Here is a 22,038-nt window from a genome sequence, read left to right as displayed (position 1 = left end):
TACTTAAGTTGGATCTGGGAGAAGGCAATGGCACCTCACTCCAGTACTCTAGCCTGGAAAATCCCATGGACGAAGGAGCCTGGTAGGCTGCAGTCCATAGGGTCGCTAAGAGTCGGGCACAACTGAGCGACTTTACTTTCACTTTTCACTTTAATGCATTGGAAAAGGAAATGGCAACCCACTCCAGTGTTCTTGCCTGGAGAATCCCAGGGATGGGGGAGCCTGGTGGGCTGCCATCTATGGGGTCGCACAGAGTCGGACACGACTGAAGTAACTTAGCAGCAGCAGCAGCAGCAAGTTGGATCTGAGGATACAGTGGGTGGGTCCTCCAAGGTTTAACCACAGAACTACTCTCCATGATTTGAGAAATGGCAGAGACAGCCTGGATACAGTCCAGCTGCAAACACAGTGTGAGCCCAGGTGGTGTCCTAGGGATCCTTCTTTTCTACAAACAAGACATGCCATCCAAACCAACCGCACTTTCTTTATAAAGTTCCCCAAATAGCAGTTTAGGAAAGAGACATTTTGTGCTCCTGATTCCAACAGATTACTCAACCATCTCTCAATACACACCTGTGACCGAGATGGAGAAAGGCTAATAGTCTGCCTTTTACAAAGAGGGTCTTCTTTCACACAGGTTTAACATTAATAGTACACCATAAACCTTATAAAACAGGGTGCCGACCTAGTGTTCACATTCAGGTATGTGACACTGGGTAAGTTACCTAACCTCTCTCTTAAGTCCTAATTTTCTCTTCTGATTAGTGATAATATCATCTTATCTCCCAGGGTGTCTTTAAGAAGTAAGGACTAATTATCTGTGTCAAGTACATAGCATACTGTATGTATTCACTAAATGGTAACTATTACCATTTAATGGATTCACAGGTAGAATACTGTAACCAGATGGTATTAATGAACTGACACAAAACTTGAGAACAATCATACTGATAGAAAACAAAAACAAAAAACAAAAACAGACCATAACAGGTTAGGCAGGGGTCAGCAAAATAACAACCAATGGGCCAGGCCCTGATTTTTTTTTTAAATCTTACTGAAACAGTCATGCTCATGTGTTTGCTTAATGACTATGTGTCAGAGCTGAGCAGCTGTGAAAGTGAAAGGCACTCAGCGGTGTCTGAATCTTTGCTACCCCAGGGACTATACAGTCCATGGAATTCTCCAGGCCAGAATACTGAAGTGGGTAGCCTTTCCCTTCTCCAGCAGATCTTCCCAACCCAGGGATCAAAGCCAGGTCTCCGGCATTGCAGGCGGATTCTTTATCAGCTGAGCCACAAGGGAAGCCCTAGCAGTTGTGACAAAGACCAAAAGACCCACAAGCCTAAAGTAGTTACTATATGGTCCTCTAAGAAAAAGTTTGCAGATCTCCAGGCTAGTGCAATGGGGCAGTATCAATAAAATGACATCTAATGTAAATAAAGTTTACATTTTTATTAAGATGAAGAAAACACCTGTATACCATGGTCCTTGATTGGCTCCTGGTTTGAACAAAACAGGTGTTAAAATCTGAATACGACAGATAATTTGAATATATTAGATAGTATTAGGGAACTGCTATTAATTTTGCTAGGTCAAATAATACAGTAGTCATACAGAAGATTACGCTTATTTTTTAAAATGCATATTGAAATAGTCAAGGGGAAAATGCCATGTCTGGAATCACTATCTGAACTCAGTAACAAACAGATTTGGTAAAGTTTCAGATGATCCCCTCAATATCTGGAATCTTGCCAAAGGAACCAAACAAATTAGGAAAATTTGAGTACAGAATAGATCTGGATTGTAGGTATAATTTTAAGACAAAGAAATGCCATATTACTGCCTCAACTCTTAACAATGATTAAATCTAGGCGAAAGGATATAAGGGTATTCATCACACTGCTCTCCCTACATTTTGGTCTAAACAATGTCCATAATAATTTTTAAAAGCTGTTTAAAAAGAAAAACAAATTTCCTCACAATAGGCCACACTAAGACAATGTGGGAGTTAATTATATATATATATATACATATATTTTTTTTTTTTTTAAAGAAAAACCAGATCAGATAGAGTATTCAGAGCAAAGGAATTACTAGCCTCTTTGCTACTAAAACATCTAGAATATCCTGACCTTATCATTTAAAGAGGGCACTGATATCCAGAGGAAAGCAGGATGGCATGAGATATAAAAATAGTTGTGTGAGGAAAGTCTCAGGACATTTAGCACAAGACAGGAAAGACAGCAGTTGCTTTCAGATGCCTAAATAAAAAGGAAACCAAAAAATCCAAATGAAGGCCCAGAGGAAGAGACCTTATGAAGTCACACCAGAAACCAAATACCTGCAAAGCAGCAGGCCCCATGGAAGATAAGTGGCCGAAAAAACGGAGGCAGGGCAAGATAAGCTGGACTGTTACAGAATGAGTCTTTTATTAGGTAAAAGATGTGACTAGATGGCTTCTAAGATGCCCATCTAACTCTCAAATCCCAAGATTCCAACTTCTGAGATGAAGACATACTCTAGACACATTTAGGAATTACATACTACATTTCAATTTTCAGTCTAGAACTATTATGTAGTTTAGTTAAACTGACAACCCATTCTGAACTCCCCCCTTTTCCTACAACAAGCACTTGTATTCAAATGGGCAATGCAGAGAGAAGAGTTGGAAGCACTCAGGGGCAACGGCACAGGCAGAGGACCAAACTGCAAAGTCTGTTTGACCTGGTGGCATCACATCATGAAGACACTTCTGTGTGTGGCCCAACAGCTTATACTTTATACCAACAGTTCTTGGTGTTCTAGCCACATGCAGAAAATTTCACTAACAATATGCCTGACCACAAAAATCCTTGTATATTCTAAAGGAAAGGATTCTGAAGGAAAGGATTATATAGTATACTACTCATATTACCAAAAAACAGTTAACAAATGCTTAAGTAAAAGAAAAAGAATGTACAAAACCATAATTTGTTGTTGTTCAATTGCTAAGTCTTGACCAACTCTTTCTGACCCCATGGACTGCAGCACACCAGGCTTGCCTGTCCTTCACTCTCTCCCAGAGTTTGCTCAAACTCACGTCCATTGAGTTGGTGACGTCATTCTCTATCCTCACTACATATGTATCTACCTTTTACCTCTGACTTTTTCTAAATACCAATTCTGAAGACTGGTATCAGAATAGTTATTACAATTTTTAAAAATCTACATCAAGAAAATTACAAATACTCTTTTTCTCTAGTTTTTATTTTACATTGGAGTACAGCTGATTTACAATGTTGTGTTACTTTCAAGTGTACAGCAAACTGATTTAGTTACACATATACATACATCTATTCTTTTTCAGATTCTTTTCCCTTGTAGGTTATTACAGAGAAAGTACTAGTTTTTAAATAACTCTGATGGTTGCCAGCAACCATCTATTTAAAAAATAGGTAAGGAGAAGTATATTTTATGTTTCAGTCAATGAAAATATCTGTAATGATGCCTAAAAGGTGGTGGAGGAAGATTTAAACAATGGTGATTTTCTGAATGAGTGCTTAAGTCACTGCTGCTGCTAAGTCGCTTCAGTAGTATCTGACTCTGTGCGATTCCATAGATGGCAGCCCACCAGGCTCCCCCATCCCTGGGATTCTCCAGGCAAGAACACCGGAGTGGGTTGCCACTTCCTTCTCCAATGCGTGAAACTGAAAAGTGAAAGTGAAGTAGCTCAGTCGTGTCCGACTCTTCGAGACCCCCCTGGACTGCAGCCTACCAGGCTCCTCCATCCATGGGATTTTCAAGGCAAGAGTACTGGAGTGGGGTGCCATTGCCTTCTCCGTCATTACTCCCAGACATAACCAATAAGATCATATCTTCTTATTTTCAATAAGCAGTCAGCACTTCTCAAATAATGCAGAACACTGATTTCCAGGTATTTATCTCTGTATGCTATTTATCCAAATAGATTTACATTGGAATCGAGCACTTTAGAAATGCATTAATAGCAAAAATACATTAAACACTCATAATTGGACCACATATGGCTTTCCTTGTCTTCTAAATAGATATACTTACTCATTCATTAATTCACTTACAGTAATACCATCCAGACCTATGAATATTAACAGCCTGAGAACAAACTCCTGAGCATTAACTTCTGTTGCACAGGCATTAACTAGGTCTCTGACCTCAGAGTTACAGGGTTTAACCAAATCATTTATTCACATACCCCTCAGATATGCATTGGCTCAAACTTTGTACCTTTCCATTCATGCGTACCTTTGTTTACTGATCCCCTAATTAAGTTACTACTAATAATAAAGTCAATGTGTAAAATTCAAAAAGCCCTAAAAACAATATCCTAGAATATTACTACAGTCTATCTATAGGCTTATTTTTCATAAAACTAAGATGCTACATCTTTTTTGCAGCAGATCACAACATTATACACAAAGATTATCAGCTTACTTGCTTCATGTCAATCCCATATTTATACTTTATCTACTATGCCTGTCCTTCATTCACTTAATTTTTCCATGTGTTAAAGATGGTACATATGGTAGCCAGCCTCCAAGATGGCACCAGTTTACACTATCATAAAAAAGTTCCAGTACAAAAACAAATCCACCTGCAATGCTGGAGATCTGAGTTTGATCCCTGGGTTGGGAAGATCTCCTGGAGGAGAGCATGGCAACACACTCCAGTATTCTTGCCTGGAGAATCCACATGGATAGAGGAGCTTGGTGGGCTACAGTCCATGGGGTTGCAAAGAGTTGGACACGACTGAGCAACTAAGCATTTTGCAATTTGAAAATATATAATCTAATACTTATCCTGTACTAACAATGTTTAAACAGTAGCCTGTTTAAGGATTTCACTAGTTTAATATGTACTAAAATGTATCTGTGAAGTAAGAAGACTTGGGTGTTAAGGTGTGGACTGTACAATGGATGCTATGTGACAAGGACTGACTCTAAACTGTTCTTACCTTTATATGCAAAATACAAACAACACTATTTACCCAGCATATGACTGATTTGAGGGGTTAGTGAGTACCTCACAAATTATAATAGTGTGGGGTTTAGTCGCTAAATTGTGTCCAAGCCCTTGATACCTCATGGACTGTAGCCCACCAGGCTCCTCTGTCCATGAGACTTTTTAGACAAGAATACTGGAGTGGGTTGCCATTTCCTTCTCCAGCACAAATTATAATATGCTCTATTAAAGTAACATTACACTAGTCAATGGTAACATTAATTTTAACTAATGAACTATTATAAGAGGAAAAAGTATATTTTGATGAATACAACTTGAAATCTGGGGATTCAAACTCAAAGATGAAGAAATCTGGCATGGAGATTCCTTACTATGTAAAAGAAAAATTTATTTTGGCTAGATTTCTTAGTATTTCAAATAAGCGGTCTTAACATGTGATTTTTAAAGGTTGTATGTCATTTTCTGATTACATAAGAAATATTTAAAGTAAAAAAGTCATCTATAGTCCCACCACTGTGATAATTACTACTGTTTTTCTATGCTCATATGGGCACATGTTTTTAGGCTGCTAAGTCCACATATTTATTTGTATATACTAAACAGGGTTGAGATCATATGCATAAGCTGTTGCATCTAGTCAACAAAATTATCTGCAACTTTTGCTAAGAAAAATAGCAATATTGAATTCATTAATTTTCCTTGAACACTAATGAAGGTGAACTTTTCAAATATTAATAGTTATATTTACTCTAGGCTAACTGCCTCATATTCTTTGCTCATTCTCCTTCTGAGATATCATACTGATTTTATAAATGCTCTTATATGTACAGAAGCGTCAGTCTTTTGCCTGCTTATGCTATTTCTTCAGCTGAACAGGATTAATGCCTATTTTCACTCATTCCTACTTGTTCTACAAGTTACCTTCATTCATAATCAGTTCTAGGACAATAAACGGTAATCTAAGCATCAGGCCCCAGCCTACTGGATGGGGATCCAGTAGTGAGGAAGACTTGGCAGAGGGGACAGCAGGCATTCTCAGCTCTGAGGAGAGGAATGTGAATTGTTCAGATGTGAAGAAGGGCCAGTCTGGCTAGAGTGGGAAGAGGGAAAGGGGCACGAGATCAGGCTGGAGATGCGGGGAGGGGTTAAGTCCCGCCTTCCAGACCATGTTAAGGATTTTCACATTTATTCCAAGATAATGGTGGGCTAAAGAGAAGCAAGAAATGACATAATGTATTTGCTTTTCATAAGACCCTATCATTGCCATTTCTTTAACAAGAGAATGGGATGCAAGGCAAGAAAGGGCAGAAAACTCACGTCCACCACTGCGGTCCTGGTGAGAAAGGACAGTAGTAGGAGCAGGGTGGATGAAGAGGCAAAGCAGTAGGTCAGAAAGAGACTTCTTTAGGAGACAGAGGGAACAGAGCTTTGCGACTGATATGGAGAAGAGGAAAATGGAGATGGAGTATGACTCCAGGTTTGTGGCCTATGATACCATCTACTGGGACAGGGACTCTGGAGGCAGAGCAGGTTTGCAAGGGGAGATGGGAAAAGGAGCAGGGGGTAAGGATTCTGTTTTTGACCCATTGATCTGAAGGAACTTGTGAGACATCCACAAGGAGAAACAGACAATCAGATAAGAGTCCACTGCTGAGGACAGGCCTAGGTCTAGACTGCAGGTGAAATCTTAGAAACCCACATGTAGAAGGTAATTAAAGCCGTGCTGGATAAAATAAGAAATCAAAGGTACTAAGACCTCTGGTCTCTAAGACTGAGCCAGGGCATCCATGACCATGATGAACACTATGAGACCCATGACCACGCTGCCAGGGGACCCACTACACAGCATTCTCACACTACAGTGAAATTTCATATTTCAGCATCTCCGTGGTAGACAATAAGCTCCTCAGAAGAATGATCGAGTCTTACTTATTTCTGTACCCCAGTCTTGGCATAGGTCCCAAGGCATGAAACACATTCAATGAAGTGTCTGTGAGAGGTTAACTGTTAGCTTGAGATTATTAAAAAGCACTATCTCCAAACATGCACAGAGAAACAAGCTTTAAGAGGCCAGGCTCTGGAGCAGATTACTTGGGTTAAATCCAGACTACCACTTATCAGTCATATGACTTGGGAAAGTTATTAAATGCCTTTGTGCCTCAACTTCCACATCTGTAAAAAAAGGCAGATAACAGCACCTACTGCCAAGTGTTGGGAAAACTAAAATTTCATGCAGAGCACTTAGCATAGTACTTGTACATGGTAAGCATTCAAATTTAGCTCTTCTTATTGTTACTATTATTATCTTCTTTCTTCATCTTCCATGGATACAGAAACATGCAAAAATGGAAAGGATTTCCAGTTATTCATTGTGGTCCTCCAGCTTTGGAATGCAAAAACAGATCATGTTGTTTCAGGTCTAAAAGCAAGGGTAAAAATAAAACAATTTTGATGTATCTGGTAAATGATATCAGTATTTAGAAAACAACTAAATTTAACAGTGAATAAAAAAAAAAAAAAAAGACCTAACAATAACAAAATCATTTCAAACCAAAACAAAAAGTAGTTGTTGACTATGTCAGGTTTTTTTTGGGGGGGGGTGGGGGGGGCAGTGGGAATATGCGGGAGATGGAGATAGGAATAGACAAGAAGAAAGAGTCTGACCAAGTCTACAACAAATTACAAAACAGACATTTCGCTAATGTTTACTTAGCTAGGTATCTGAAAAAATAGGAAAACTTCATTTAAAAAATTAGGAAGTTTATCTCTTTATAGAGAATCTTGGTATCTGTCTCAAGTTACCCATGATAAGTAACTACAATTTGTGACTAATCTAGTCATTACACTGATGCTATTAACACAGCAGACTCTTTTAAGATTATCATTTTCTTTGCAAGCAAAAATGTTAATTCATGAGGTTGCTAACAAACTGAATAAACACTCTTCCAGCTTGTGGCTGGTGTCAAGGTTGGCATGCATAAAGATCATTTTTCTCCATATTTTATTTTTATTTCAAGGGTGTGAATGCAGGATTCAAGCTTCAACTTCTGACAGCTCATCAAGAATTAATCCAGAGAAAGCACTGCAAGGTGAAAACACAACAGGGTGAATTTCCTATTTTGACAGTTTCCTTTCAACCACTTTTATAGGCTTACCTTTCATATGAAATGTATGTTCTAATGGAGACAACCTGTTTAAGGTCTGGGTCATGTATGACTGCCATTTTAAAAACAGGAAGGTAAGGTTATGAAATTAGCTATTTGGAAAACAGTGTACAGAGTTCAAACTGTTCTAGTTAAAAAACAGTTTTTGCTATTTAGTGGGGAAAAAAAAAAGAGCAACATTTAAATAAAAGCAAACAGGACTACAGAGTGAATACTTTCCACATGTTAGCACCATTAAGAATTTCTTGTTTTACTCAGAAATGGGCATATCTTTCACTGATTGAGGGCTGTATCATTCAAAAAAGACAAATGTGTACAACTCGGCTAAAGATCAGAAGAAAGCCACAAAAAATGTTTTGAATTAGAAACTAATTCAAATTCAATGCAAAAAGGACTACAGGGCACTGATTTAAAACTAGCACAACAGTAAGCTAAGTTAACTGATGATAATGTACAAGAAAGTGTTCTAACACAGAACATACAAGAGTAATAAGGAGGTTTTCTGACTGGTTCTTAACTTCTAAGAAAAAGCCAAAACAAAACAAAATAAAAGCTATAAAAGAGGTACAAGCCCCAGAGATACTGATTAACTAACCTTTGCACGGCCCTGATTTTAAAAACATTTCCAAGTTGTTTCTAATGGGGCAGTCAGTTGAGAACCACTGGGCTGAAACACCACAACAGGTCAACAAAATGATGGAATTTCCCTCTCAGTAGGTCCTTAAAATGGGCTACAGTCTCATTATCAGGGCTGTTTATCATAGAGAACATCAAGATTTCTGCACTGTTTCCCATGTGTTGTTTCCTTAACTCGGATTCATGCCTTAAATTGTCACAATCTGCCTTCTGCCTCTGCCTGGGATGAAATGTTACAAAAAAACTGCTCCTTGCTGAATCCAGTGTCACAGCTGACACTTCCTTTTATTGGACTACTCCAGAGCATAAAGCCGGAGAAGGCTATGGCACCCCACTCCAGTACTCTTGCCTGGAAAATCCCATGGACGGAGGAGCCTGGTAGGCTGCAGTCCATGGGGTTGCGAAGAGTTGGACACGACTTCACTTTAACTTTCACTTTCATGCATCAGAGAAGGAAATGGCAACCCACTCCAGTGTTCTTGCCTGGAGAATCCCAGGGACGGGGGAGCCTGGTGGGCTGCTGTCTCTGGGGTCACACAGAGTCGGACACGACTGAAGCGACTTAGCAGCCGCAGCAGAGCATAAAGCACTGGGAACCCCTGATTCCCCAAATTCTTCCTCACTATCCCCTACCCTTGGCTTCTGAGGCACCTTTCCTAGGTTCTCCTCCTATCTCAAATATTGCTTTGTCTGCCTCTTAAATCATAAATTCTTCAGGGAAGTCAGTGACAGTCCCTTAAAAGCTCAACAACAGGTTCTACACAGCAAACTCCCTTGGAATCATATCCACACTAACCTGGATATGTATCTGAGGAGGCCACTGTTTTCTTCATATTTTCAAAAGGATTTAAGATCTTTGAAGGTTATAAATCATTGTCTTAAAATACTTTTTAATTTAAGCTTTCCAGGCTTCAATCACTATCCATAAATTTAGAGGTCTTACTTCAATCTTAACCTATCAGAGATTGAACCCAGATTCCTATCTGTTAGGCATATTCATTGTGCTAAACCAATGTATCCAAAACAAATAATTAATCCCCTCAGAAATACTTGCTTAGAATAAAATGGTCAAGTAAGGAGCCCTCCTGACAGTTGTCCTCCAGTGGAAGAAACAGATGACAGACAAGCAATGAGAATAATTAGAGAATGTGATCTATGTTATAAAGGAAATGACATGAGAGAAACTTCAAAGTGATCCAGGAAGGCTTCTTAACTTCTTCAGCAATGAAAATTATTTTCAAAATGAGATCTTGAAGGTTAAGGAGGAGCCAGTTATATGAAACACTGAGAGAAGGGACTCCAAGTAGAAGACACAGCAAATGCAAAGGTACTGACTGTACTGAACTGTCCACTAGACTGTAGGCACCAACTGTACGGTAACTGTCTACTAGACTGCAGGCACTGTGATCCTTAAAGAGAACAATTTAATATAAATGTGTATCTTTGGAATGTGGGTTAGTAACTGGTACTTGGTCCTAAACTCAATCAGTAGTTGCTGAATTAAATGCAAAAGAACAACTGAAAGAATTGTGGAGTTGGGCGGCTGCTAAGTGGGAAGGGGGTGGGGGAGGAATGGATTGACAACAAGGTCCTATTGTATAGCAGGGAATTATATTCAATGTCCTGGGAGAAACTATAATGAAAAAGAATATAAGAAAGTATGTATATATTTGTATAACCGAATCACTTTGCTGTATAGCAGAAGTTACTAATAACACAATATTGTAAATCAACTATATTTCAATTAAAAAAAAAAGAATTGTGGGGTTGGGGAATAAATGGGGAGAGGAAACATTCTCCAGTAAAACAATAAGAATCTTAGTAGCCTCAGCTATTCAAGTTATCCAACAGAATTCTATTACTTTCTTATCTCACATTCCGGTACGTTCCACTTAGTGCTTCTAGTGTCTAACAAGTCATTACCACTTTTAGTTAAAATCCCCAAATCCTAAAGGGTAACTGTGTTTCAGGAGTTTTTACAAATACAGAAATATAATACGTATCTGATGTAAGGAAGAACTATTTTGATTAAAACACACAGACCAACTCTTAGCACTTTTGGTACCTAGTCCCTTTCCCTCTTCCTAAACTACACTGTCCATTTCAGTCCCAAGAGTCTTAATTCATCCATACACTAAATTCATTCCAGGATAGCTGGTTACAGACTATCTACCCTGTCAGTTACCTGTAGCACAGGGATCTTTGGTTTGATAATAAAGCCATTATTCCTCTCTTTACAAAGTGAGAGTGAGGATACAATACAGATAAATTAAGAACATAGTTTCAGACATTTGAAACTCTTCCAATTTAACAGGCCCCAAACAAAAAGCCTACTAAGAGTACCTTTAAAGGCATGCATTCTTAATATATAGACAAATGAACAATTATCCAAGTAGGTTTACACTATGCATTGAAGTGGAATTTTCAAGATTACAAGATTTACACTGGCAATATGCTGCTGCGATGATGAAAACAAGCGTTATTCACAGATTAGTATCATTATTTTTTTTAATCAGTTGTGAATTGTTCAACCATGTCAAATCCCTTATCTCAGCTTCTCCCCCACCAACAAAACAGAGGCGAGAACTGAATTACGAAATCCAGCAGACTTTTGAGATGAGCACACCAAGTCTGTTTCAGGAAGGTCCAATGAACTGGTGACTGTGTCTTCTACATAGCTGTGGCTCCCACCACCACCCTAACCTGCCACATCCTGGGATGCGGTCAACCCACAAGCAATTAAGGGAGGCTCATTACAACCTCACTAGGCTGCACATGCATACAAGAAACTGGAGATATACAAGATGTTCACCACAGCCATAAGCAGGTGAAAGAAAAAAGGGTTGGGGCTCAACAAAAGTATTTGGCAAATTAAAAAGAAAAGGTTCTTGTTTCATAAAAGCTGCAGGTTCTTCATGAACCTAAAGAGAGGTTCAAACAATGACAGGATCTATTAAGTGTTGGCCATATTCACAAACCAAATGCCCATCTTCAGATCTGCACTTTGTGGTTACACATTGGTGTTATCTTCATGTCTGAAAGATGGCAACACCTGTCCCTGAGAAAGAATGATGTTGACAACACCAGGGAAATATTAACCATGTGACAGAATAAAACACCTAGCTTTTATTCTGGGCAATAGTACTGACACCTTAAAGGCCTGTTGTCATGAAAGTTCCCAATACAGTCCTCAGAATATCTAAAATTAAAGGATATATACTTGTGCATACACACACACACACATACATATATATATATATGAAAATATATATATGAAACAGCCAGGATCATTTCTATGCTTATTTCAATATTTTTTTAGATCTAGAATTCCTAGAATCTAGATCTAGGAATGATGTTAACAATATAACATCAATACTTCCTCTATTGTGGCCAATGTAGTTATTAGGACTCAATGAAATCAACAGTATCAACTAGATGTCACTCTCTTCAAAAAGGAAAACAAAAGTCACGCCTCTAAACACAAACATATTTACCAATCTGGGGGAGGGAGGGTTATAAAAACCAACTAAAACAAAAAATGCACAATATGGAAGAATTAGAAAATTTTACCCCTATATATTGAAAGCAAAACATACTTTTAATAATGTGTTTTACATAAACTTCCATGTCTTATAAAAATATTATTTCAACTAAAAACTAAGACCTATACATTAGCCAAAAATAGGAGAGAACAGTTTGCGATTTATTATACTTAAGCAGAAATATTTATTTTCTAGTCAATAATTTCAAAGGCCCATAAAACTAAACCATTTGGACTTAACATTAAAAAAATTAGCCATTTCAACAGCAGTCTAATAAACAAAGCTATATTTATCAGGTTATTCCCTGATTAGGCAGTCTCAGTATTTGGTGTCAACCTTACCATTAACAAATAATCTTGCAATTATATGCAGTCATTCCTGAGCTACTTGTATTGTCAGAGCAGAGCAGCAGTTTCAGCTACCTCTAAAATGACAAGAAAGCTACTATGAAGAGCACATTTATACTGACACAAAAACCTCAAGTTAAATGGCCTGACAATGACATCAGCAAGTTTCAAGTTTACCATCACCTATGGTTAAAGTAAAAAATAGTGTATTCTAAAGAAAGACTAATTCTGCTAAATGAAACCATTGGGTCTATTCCTTTTATTCAGAAGTACCATACAACTAAACAAGCAGTCAAGTCCACAGGGAAATAGCATTTCAATAGCTGCAACATGGTGCCAGACCAGCCTTTGTTGGCCTTCCTTTTCCAAGAAACAGAGATGTCTCTTTTTTACTGAGTCCATCTGCCATAAGTGATAACCAGATGTCTGTGTGACGATTCAAAATTAAAACAAAAAGTCCTTCCCCCTCCCAAGACCTAACAGCAGAGATGAGTCCAACAGGCAGCATTACAAAGAGTTTCAATGTTTTAATCGCTTCCAACTGAAAGAAATAACATGGTTCCCCTTTAACCGTGCCACCGCAACAAGCACCAGCCAGTATCTTTTCAGCTAACTTCGCACAACACTGTGGTAAGTGCTTTACACTTCCTTATCACAGCAACCCTATGAGGTGGTACTAATATTAACCCCATTTTACAGATAAGAAACTGGGGAATGAAGGCAGTGAAAAAACTTGTTCAAGGCCATACCGCTAATAAGCAGCATCGCAACCACACTGAACACAGGCAGCCTGTATCCAGAGTCCACACGCAGCCTGTATCCAGAGTCCACACAAGCGCTATACAAAGCCTAGTCTCAAGAAAGTATAACAGATTTTGATCAAAACTGATTTTACAATAAAAACTGTAATTTATCAGAAGGAAGAAAGTTAATGCCTGATTCTTTGAAACCATTTCATTAATAAAAAACAAATTCTGACTTCTTAATTAAAATATTCTGAGTTCTCACTTACTGAATTACAAAACAAAAGTGTATCAGGTATTAGTGTCTATGGACAGCAGTCTATGATGGTAATGAAGACAATTAAAATACCAAGAGTCATCCACATAGGTCCTGAGAAAACCGTCCATAAAGATGCAATCTGATTTTCAGTATTCTTTCTTGACAGATGAATACTGCATGGTCAAAGTCGCCAGTCAAAAGTTTTATGGTGCATTTTTTGGGGGGGGGGGGGAATTTTAAATAGCTTAATTATGGACTCACACATGAAGGCTGATTTGAACTGTCCCAGAATTCACCAGGGGCTTCCCTGGTGGCTCAGAAGTTAAAGCGTCTGCCTGCAATGCAGGAGACCCAGGTTCGATCCCTGGGTCGGGAAGATCCCCCAGAGAAGGAAATGGCAACCCACTCCAGTACTCTTGCGTACTCTTGCCTGGAGAATCCCATGGAGGGAGAAGCCTGGTAGGCTACAGTCTATTGGATCGCAAAGAGTCAGACACGACTGAGGGACTTCACTATTCACTATGTTATGGTTTTTGTTTTTAGTATTTAGTGGGATCCCCAGCAGCACACTTCGCATTACAAAACAAGCCATTTAAACCAAATTGTGAATTTTATCACCCGTTAACCACATGAAAAGACCAGATGGGTACAATTTTTGATACCACCTGACCTGATTCCTTTCTACTAATGACACAGTTCTGGAATCTTGTTTTTTCACAACTATACAAACATACTTACTCCATTTTTTTTCTAAATCAAAGGTTGTGTCACAATACAAGAATCAAATTTGTCTACATGGCCTGGGAAGACCTCAGATAAATATACTCTTTTACCCTTTTGAAATTACTCAAAGTGACAGTCATGGGACAAGAGCAAATACAGTATTAACTCAAAGCAGTAAACCACTATTTTTATTATTTGAATTGGTTAAAAAAAAAAAAGCCCTAATCATGTTTGAGAAATTTTGTTGCTTAGAATATACAGCGAATATAAAAGTTTAATTTTAGGCATCAGGATTAGATTACTAATTAGATTAGATGTCTAAAGGTTCCCTTCATCTACTAGATAAGTCCCTGAAAGGAAAGAAATAAAATATGTATACCCTTTAATTAATCTTCAAAACACACACACACACAAACATACAACAGGATGGCAATTTACAGTCCTGATCCCCAAGAAACTTCTAATTTACCAGGCATGATGAAATCCATACACCAGTAAGTCTAGCACCAGGAAGCATGTAATACAGGCTTTAAAATTCAGATTTGTGTTTGTCACGTTTTGGTGTCTACCTATGTCATTTCCCTGCTATCTACAAGTGCACAAAACGCACCTGATGAGAGGCACCTTTAATACAGCTTTATACACCATGGCATCAGACATATTAAAGGTATAATAAACACGGGTGTAAATTTCAGGAAATCTTTATTTATTAATTCAAATGCCACAAAACGGCTAAATTGCCAAAGCACTACAGGTTTTGAGAACACTGTGGAAACATTTTACTATTATCAATTCTAAAATCCATTTACTTTATTTTTCACAGCAATAATTATTCATCACATGGGCTATGATGCAACAGAAAGAAATCAATCACTAGGTAATTATAGGCCTTCACCAAAAAACAGCCCTGATACCCACTTAACTAAATTATACAATATTTGCTGATTTTTAAATACTATGCCACATCCATGCTAAGAAAGAACACTCTCCAGAAGTTTTCAGCTGTAAATTTTCTATTTATTCATTCTACTTTATGGCAAATGCTATACAGTCTCTCTATATATATACATCTACAAAAATTTTGATATGACAATTTCCCACACATGAAAAAATATTATGGGACTCACTTAATTTTCCCCTCTAATTTGGCAAAGCATAATTTCAGTCAAGTACTCAGATGCAAAATGATCTGAAAAGTTGGATGTTAAGACAAGGTTTTTAGAGTACAAATTATGAAAATCTAAGGTTCAATTAACAACACAGAGCAAGCTGTACTATATCTTTTATCTTTTTTTTAAAAAAAATGACTACATCTTCAATTACAGTGTTACCACTTGGACTTCTGTAACACCTTTTATTCCTAAAAGTTCAAATATTTTTACATGCCTTATTTCAGCACAGTCTTGATTCTCAGCATAAGGCTCTTACCTGTCATACCATACAACCAACAGTTGTTGGTTCAGAATGAATAGAGAACATCTGACATGAACACTCCATTCTCAATATAAGCGGAGGGATACAGAAGGAAAATGCAACAGACAAAGTTACTAAAAAGGATACACAGGCCAAGGACATATGTTGAAAACTCCCTAAGAAACGGGAATAATACAAATAGCATAAGGAATCATTTTTGATTGGGACATGATTAGGTGAAGAGAGGAACTAAGACAACACGAAATGTTGCAAGTATTGGAGCAGACGGCAGGGAAAGCAGGGATTGTTAATAAAGGAAGAAGCTGAGGTAGCTGGGGCTTAAATCCTTTTCCTCAAACACAGAAGCGGTAAAGGAAAGAGGCAGCAGCAATTAAGATCTAAATGAAGTGAGTGTGACAGCAGCCCTGAGGCAGAGGGAACTCACTGAATCTCACATGAACCAAGAATATCCTCCAGCACCTCAAGTGCCATCATCCCCCAGCACAACCTCAAACAAGAGAGTAAGCCAAAGTCCTTGACTCACTAATCTACAGATGACAATATTAGGTTTTTCTTCTCAAGAGGTTTAAAATGCAATTTTAAATTCCCAATATTTGTACCTCCCGGGCTTCCCAGGTGGCGCCAGTTGTAAAGAATCTGCCTGACAATGCAAGATGCGGGTTCGATCCCTGGGTTGGGAAGATCCTCTGAAGGAGGGCACACAACCCACTCCAGTATCCTTGCCTAGAGAATCCCATGGACAGAGAAGCCTGGCAGGGTGCAGTCTAAACGGGTGCAGAGTCAGACACGACTGAAGCAACTTAACACACATACAATATTTATATTTCACATCTCTGTTAAAGATATCTGACACCTCTTTGCACATATACGAAACTGGTTTAATAAGAGATGCTGTACCTCAATTCCATGAAAATACCCAGTCAAAAACTCGATTCTGACATCAACCAATCAAGAGCACAAAGCAGCAGATCATGACAGTCTCGGAGACTGACTTTGAGGGCAGAATACAAAAGCAGGGGTCTGGGGGATCAGGATGAAACGTTTTTGCTTAAGACAAGCCAGACTTAGGGGAAAAGTAAGAGGGAAAAAAAAAGTAAGGGACAAAGAGAAACCATGGTTGACATCATTGCTTCTGTGATTTATCAATTTTCTTTTCATCTTTAATCTTCAACTAAAGAGCTTTGTTCCCGCTGGACACAAAAATAGTATTACTGTAGCATGCATATATGGCCATTTCAGTATGCCACAGGAAAACCTCATTTACTGACCTAGAAAGGTTTGGGAAGCATAAAACCATTAAACAGAGGCCTAAGGCCTAAAGAGATGGCACAAACTGGTAAGCAAGATATCAGCTGTGAATAATTCTTTCAACTACAGAGTGATGATAAAAGTCCTTTTTCGATTTAACTGCCATTTTCTCAAACTTTCCAAAAGGCTGCAGATTGTGCTAAATTAGCTAAACCTTCTCATATTTCTCTTTCTCAATTTCCCCACGGAAAATGTCATTCTCTCTGCAAACAAAAATCACACCAAGCTTGTTTCCTTTTCTTTCCCTGAGCCAATTTTAAGTCACTCTTCTCAACCCTAAATACCCAAGCCCACGCTGGTCAATTGCCAGTGTCTCTCTAGAACTGCAGGTGACAGATGCAGTCAGAGAGCTCACAGACGTGGATTGGCTGCGGTCTGAATCCTATTGCAATGAACACACTGACAGAGCCCGCAGAAGCACATCTCAGCAGAAGGAGAGAGTTTAAAAACCGTCATTTCCAATCGAATTTACTTTTAGACCTCTTACTGGCTATTATGCTCTTACCCCGGTTCTCAACCTTGCTTAGTCCTATGTCCTACCCATTTTATCCTCCTCAGTTTCAGATCCTTCATCAAGCCTAATTCTGGTTAATACTACTACTACTAACAACAACAACAACAAAAAAAGGGTGGGGGGAGGTGCTGCAGGCATTGCCAAAAGTAGGAACCGACCAAGGTGCTATTTGGGAGCCTTCCCGCCGCGGCCGAGGCCGCATGAAGTTTTCTGGGAAGCAACGGACCCTTTTAGCATCTTTGCACGATTTCTCATCCCCTGGGTGAGGGCTCCACAAAGATGGGGAATCTCCCTTCTCCAGTCTTTCCCAGTGGTGGCTAACCCAAGAAATAAAAATATCTCTTCTTATCCTACACCCCGCCGGATAACGTTCCCAGGCAGTGACGCCCCACCCCCACCGTTATCCCAGACGAGATCCCCAAATATCACCCCGTCCTGAAAGCTGGACCCTCCCTCGGCCGCTGGACCAATTTCCCGCATCGGAGCTGCTCTCCCCCCTGCCCAGGCATCCGCCCCCGCACACTCCATCACTAGCATGCCCGCGGCTCCGCACAAGCCCGCCCCGCGCCAAGACGCCCCGCAACCGGCACTCGGGCAGCCCCGAAGCCCGCGCTACCCCTCCCGCCCAGGGTCGCCGACCGGGTTACCGTGGGAAGAGCGGGCGGCGGCAGAGGACGCGGCGGCAGCGCTGCTGCCGGTTGCGGCGGACGCGAAGGATAAGCTGGAGGATAAGGATGATGATGAGGCGAGCACGCTCCCCAGTCTCCATGGAACTCCTGCCCCGGCCGGTTGCTAGGAGCCCCGAAGGCTCGGGCTCCGTCTTTCGTGCTTTGTTGTTCCGGGTACAGGGCGGCCGCTGCTTCCCCGCGACAATAAATAGACCAGACGCGGGGGAGCATAGAGACAACGCTCGGCGGCTAGAGCGCCGCCGGACAGAGCCCTCCTGGGTTCCTCGCTAGCCAGTCATATCCGGCTCTCACTGCTCCCGTCACTTTCCCCCGCCTCTTCCTCCACTTTCCCTTCCTCCTTCCTGGTGTCCGGGTCGGCCCGGCCTGCCTAAGGGCTTGACGAGGTGGGGTTAGTGAGGAAAGGTGTGTAATAAGCTAGATTTCTTTTGCTTGAGAACCGCCTGGAAAGATTTCGAAAAAACTGTGCATCCCTTGTACATTTTTAGCTAGTAGTTATACATGAGTACGTAATTTCTGGCATACAGTGTAATATAAACGGACTTTAGGGTTTTTATTTTGAGGGGTGGGGGTGGGGCAAAACCTTGCCACTTCTGTTAGCTCATTCAATTCACAGGAAAGGTCCACCATTCAATATAGTTAGCGAAGCTGGTCCTCAACAACTAAAAATTGTTTTCTAATTCTGACGAATACATTTTCTGTTATGAAAAAGTCCGACCGCTTTTTCGGTTAAACGCGTTAACTTACGTGATCAAGCTCTCGTGAAGGAATGCTAATCCTAGTCCTAAAATACAGTGATAGGATATGACAGGTAAAAGAATGGATAGATAGATAGATAGGTGATAGATAATAGGGGTTAGGTCACATTTCTGTCGCCTGCCCCTTTGATATTCCATACTCAACTTGGGTTTGCGGTCAGGACTCTGCCTTGGAAGCCGGGAAGCACTTGAGAGGCTTTTAAGCCGCGTAGCCGGATCCAAGAAGGATGGGAGGAGGGAGAGGGCGGCTGCACGCTGGGTCCGGGCTGCTGGGCAGAGGCGGCGGCGGCGGCTCTGCTCACACGGAAGCCGGGCGCCTGAGGACTGAGACCCTTCCGCGGCTCCGCGCCCAAGTGGCCCTGGAATGACCCGGGGGACTCCCAGAGGCGCACACTTCGCCAGTTTGAACGGCCGCGCTTGGGCCCTCGGGGCCCCTCGGGGGCCACTTGAAGGGTGCTGCCTGCGAGAGCGAGACCGGACTAACGGTCCGGGAGCGCGAAGCAGCGGTGCGGATACCCGCCGGGCCCCCGAGTCCCACTCCCAGGCGGGCCGGCGCAGGCCTCTGCTCAGAGTTGGGCTGCAGTTAAAAGCCTCTCCCTGGATGAGACCAGTGGGCAGCTCTAATTTTAATAAAAGGCCCTAAGGGCCTCATGAATACCTGGCTTCTGGTTGGTGTGCATCCGCCATGAATCATGCTAATACCACAGTCCTTTTTGAAATAGATGACTTGGGCTGACTTCTGAGGGGTTGGGGAGGAGGCAACCATTTGAGTATTTCCCTATTTATGGGGTCTTCAAGGATGCCTATAGATCTTTTCCTTCCCACTCTGAATATTCAGTAAAATATGTGAGCATTTAAAGACACTGTAGAATTATGGAACTTTGATCTGTTTCAGTTTCTATAGTCATTTATTCTTTGAACAGTATTAAATAATTATAGCTTGTATTAGGTGTAATGAAGACAACAAGCAAGAGGCTGGGTTAGAGAGTCAGGACTGTGGAGTAGTGGGGAGATGACTTTCAGGTTGTTATCTGAATGGAAATGGAAGGGGTGCACAGTGTTCCAGGCGGAGGGAACAAGACAGGCTAGAGCTATCTGTGTGGGAGATTGCAGCCATGAAATTAAGATACTTACTCCTTGGAAGGAAAGTTATGACCAACCTAGATAGCATATTCAAAAGCAGAGATATTACTTTGCCAACAAAAGTCTGTCTAGTCAAGGCTATGGTTTTTCCAGTGGTCATGTATGGATGTGAGAGTTGGACTGTGAAGAAAGCTGAGCGCCAAAGAATTGATGCTTTTGAACTGTGGTGTTGGAGAAGACTTGAGAGTCCCTTGGACTGCAAGGAAGTCCAACCAGTCCATCCTAAAGGAGTTCAGTCCTGAGTGTTCATTGGAAGGACTGATGCTGAAGCTGAAACTCCGATACTTTGGCCACCTCATGAGAAGAGTTGACTCATTGGAAAAGACTCTGATGTTGGGAGGGATTTGGGGCAGGAGGAGAAGGGGACGACAGAGAATGAGATGGCTGGATGGCATCACTAACTCAATGGACATGAGTTTGAGTGAACTGTGGGAGTTGGTGATGGACAGGGAGGCCTGGCATGGTGTGATTCATGGGGTCACAAAGAGTCGGACACGACTGAGCGACTGAATTGAACTGAACTGAGTAGCCTAGATGGGGCATCATGATCAGTGCAAGGGGAAGTGGACATGAGGCAAAGTTGACAAGAAACTAAGGCTTGTACCTTCAGTGCCTTGCAGACCATGTGTAAGAGAGTTTGAATTTTCTTTCAAATGTTGGGGGAACTGAAGGGTTTTAAGTGGTAGAGTGGCATGGTCTGATTTACCAAGGAAATGGCAGGAGAAAGGCTCTATTCCAATGATCACTGCCACTGTGGATAAGTCAGCTTTACAGTAACCATGGCTAAGGTCTTTACCTGTCAGCTTCCTTACAAGAGACCAGCAATATAGCTGGTATCAAGCATGTCAGCTGCTTTGGACTCCCCTTTTGTCACAGACAGGTCAGGAATTTGCCTCATTATATTATTTCCTCATTCTGGAATTGGGTTTGATTTTACTGCAGGCACCATTCTCTATAGAGAAGGAAATGGCAGCCCATTACAGTATTCTTGCCTGGAAAATCCCATGGACAGAGGAGGGGTTGCAAACAGTTGGACCTGGCTTAGCAACTAAACAACAACCACCATTCCCCATAGACTTGTTGAATGCTTTAGCTTTAGAACACGATTTTACTGACCAAGGAATTCATTTCAAGGTGAAAGAAGACAATGAGATAAAGCCCATGGGCTTCACTAGTCTTATAATGTGCTCCATTGGTCAAGATCCAGGTAAGGCTATAATATTATTTATTATCCAGGTGCCAGGAAAAGTTAGAATATACAGCATATGTTCCAAACCAAGACTCTTTTTTAAAATATATATATATATATATATTATTTATTTTAATTGGAGGCTAATTACATTATTGTGGTGGTTTTTGCCATACATTCACATGAATCAGCCATGGGTGTACATGTGTTCCCCATCCTGAACCTCCCTCCCACCTCCCTTCCTATCCCATCCCTCAGGGTCATCCCAGTGCACCAGCCCTGAGCACCCTGTCTCATGCATCAAACCTGGACTGGCGATCTGTTTCACATACGATGATATACATGTTTCAATGCTATTCCCTCAAATCACCCCACCCTGGCCTTCTCCCACAGAGTCCAAAAGTCTGTTCTTTACATCTGTGTCTCTTTGTTGTCTCGCATATAGGGTCATTGTTACTATCTTTCTAAATTCCATATATATGTGTTAATATACTATATTGGTGTTTTTCTTTCTGACTTACTTCACTCTGTAAAATATGCTCCAATTTCATCCACCTCATCAGAACTGACTCAAATGCATTCTTTTTAATAGCTGAGTAATATTCCATTGTGTAT

The 22,038-nt window shown here is 40.6% G+C and overlaps 1 protein-coding gene across 1 annotated transcript in view; it reads right to left on the bottom strand.

The window, feature by feature from the left end:
• The window catches only part of TBPL1 (TATA-box binding protein like 1), a 40,066-nt gene extending 21,518 nt beyond the window's left edge, over positions 1-18,548 (bottom strand). The window contains exon 1 of the mRNA XM_005684780.3: positions 18,295-18,548. The gene's annotated coding sequence lies outside the window, so the exon portion shown is untranslated. The remainder of the gene's footprint in view (positions 1-18,294) is intronic.

Source organism: Capra hircus, chromosome 9 (genome assembly GCF_001704415.2).
Source record: "Capra hircus breed San Clemente chromosome 9, ASM170441v1, whole genome shotgun sequence".
NCBI classification, from domain to species: domain Eukaryota; kingdom Metazoa; phylum Chordata; class Mammalia; order Artiodactyla; family Bovidae; genus Capra; species Capra hircus.
This window is presented reverse-complemented; position numbering and strand designations above follow the sequence as displayed.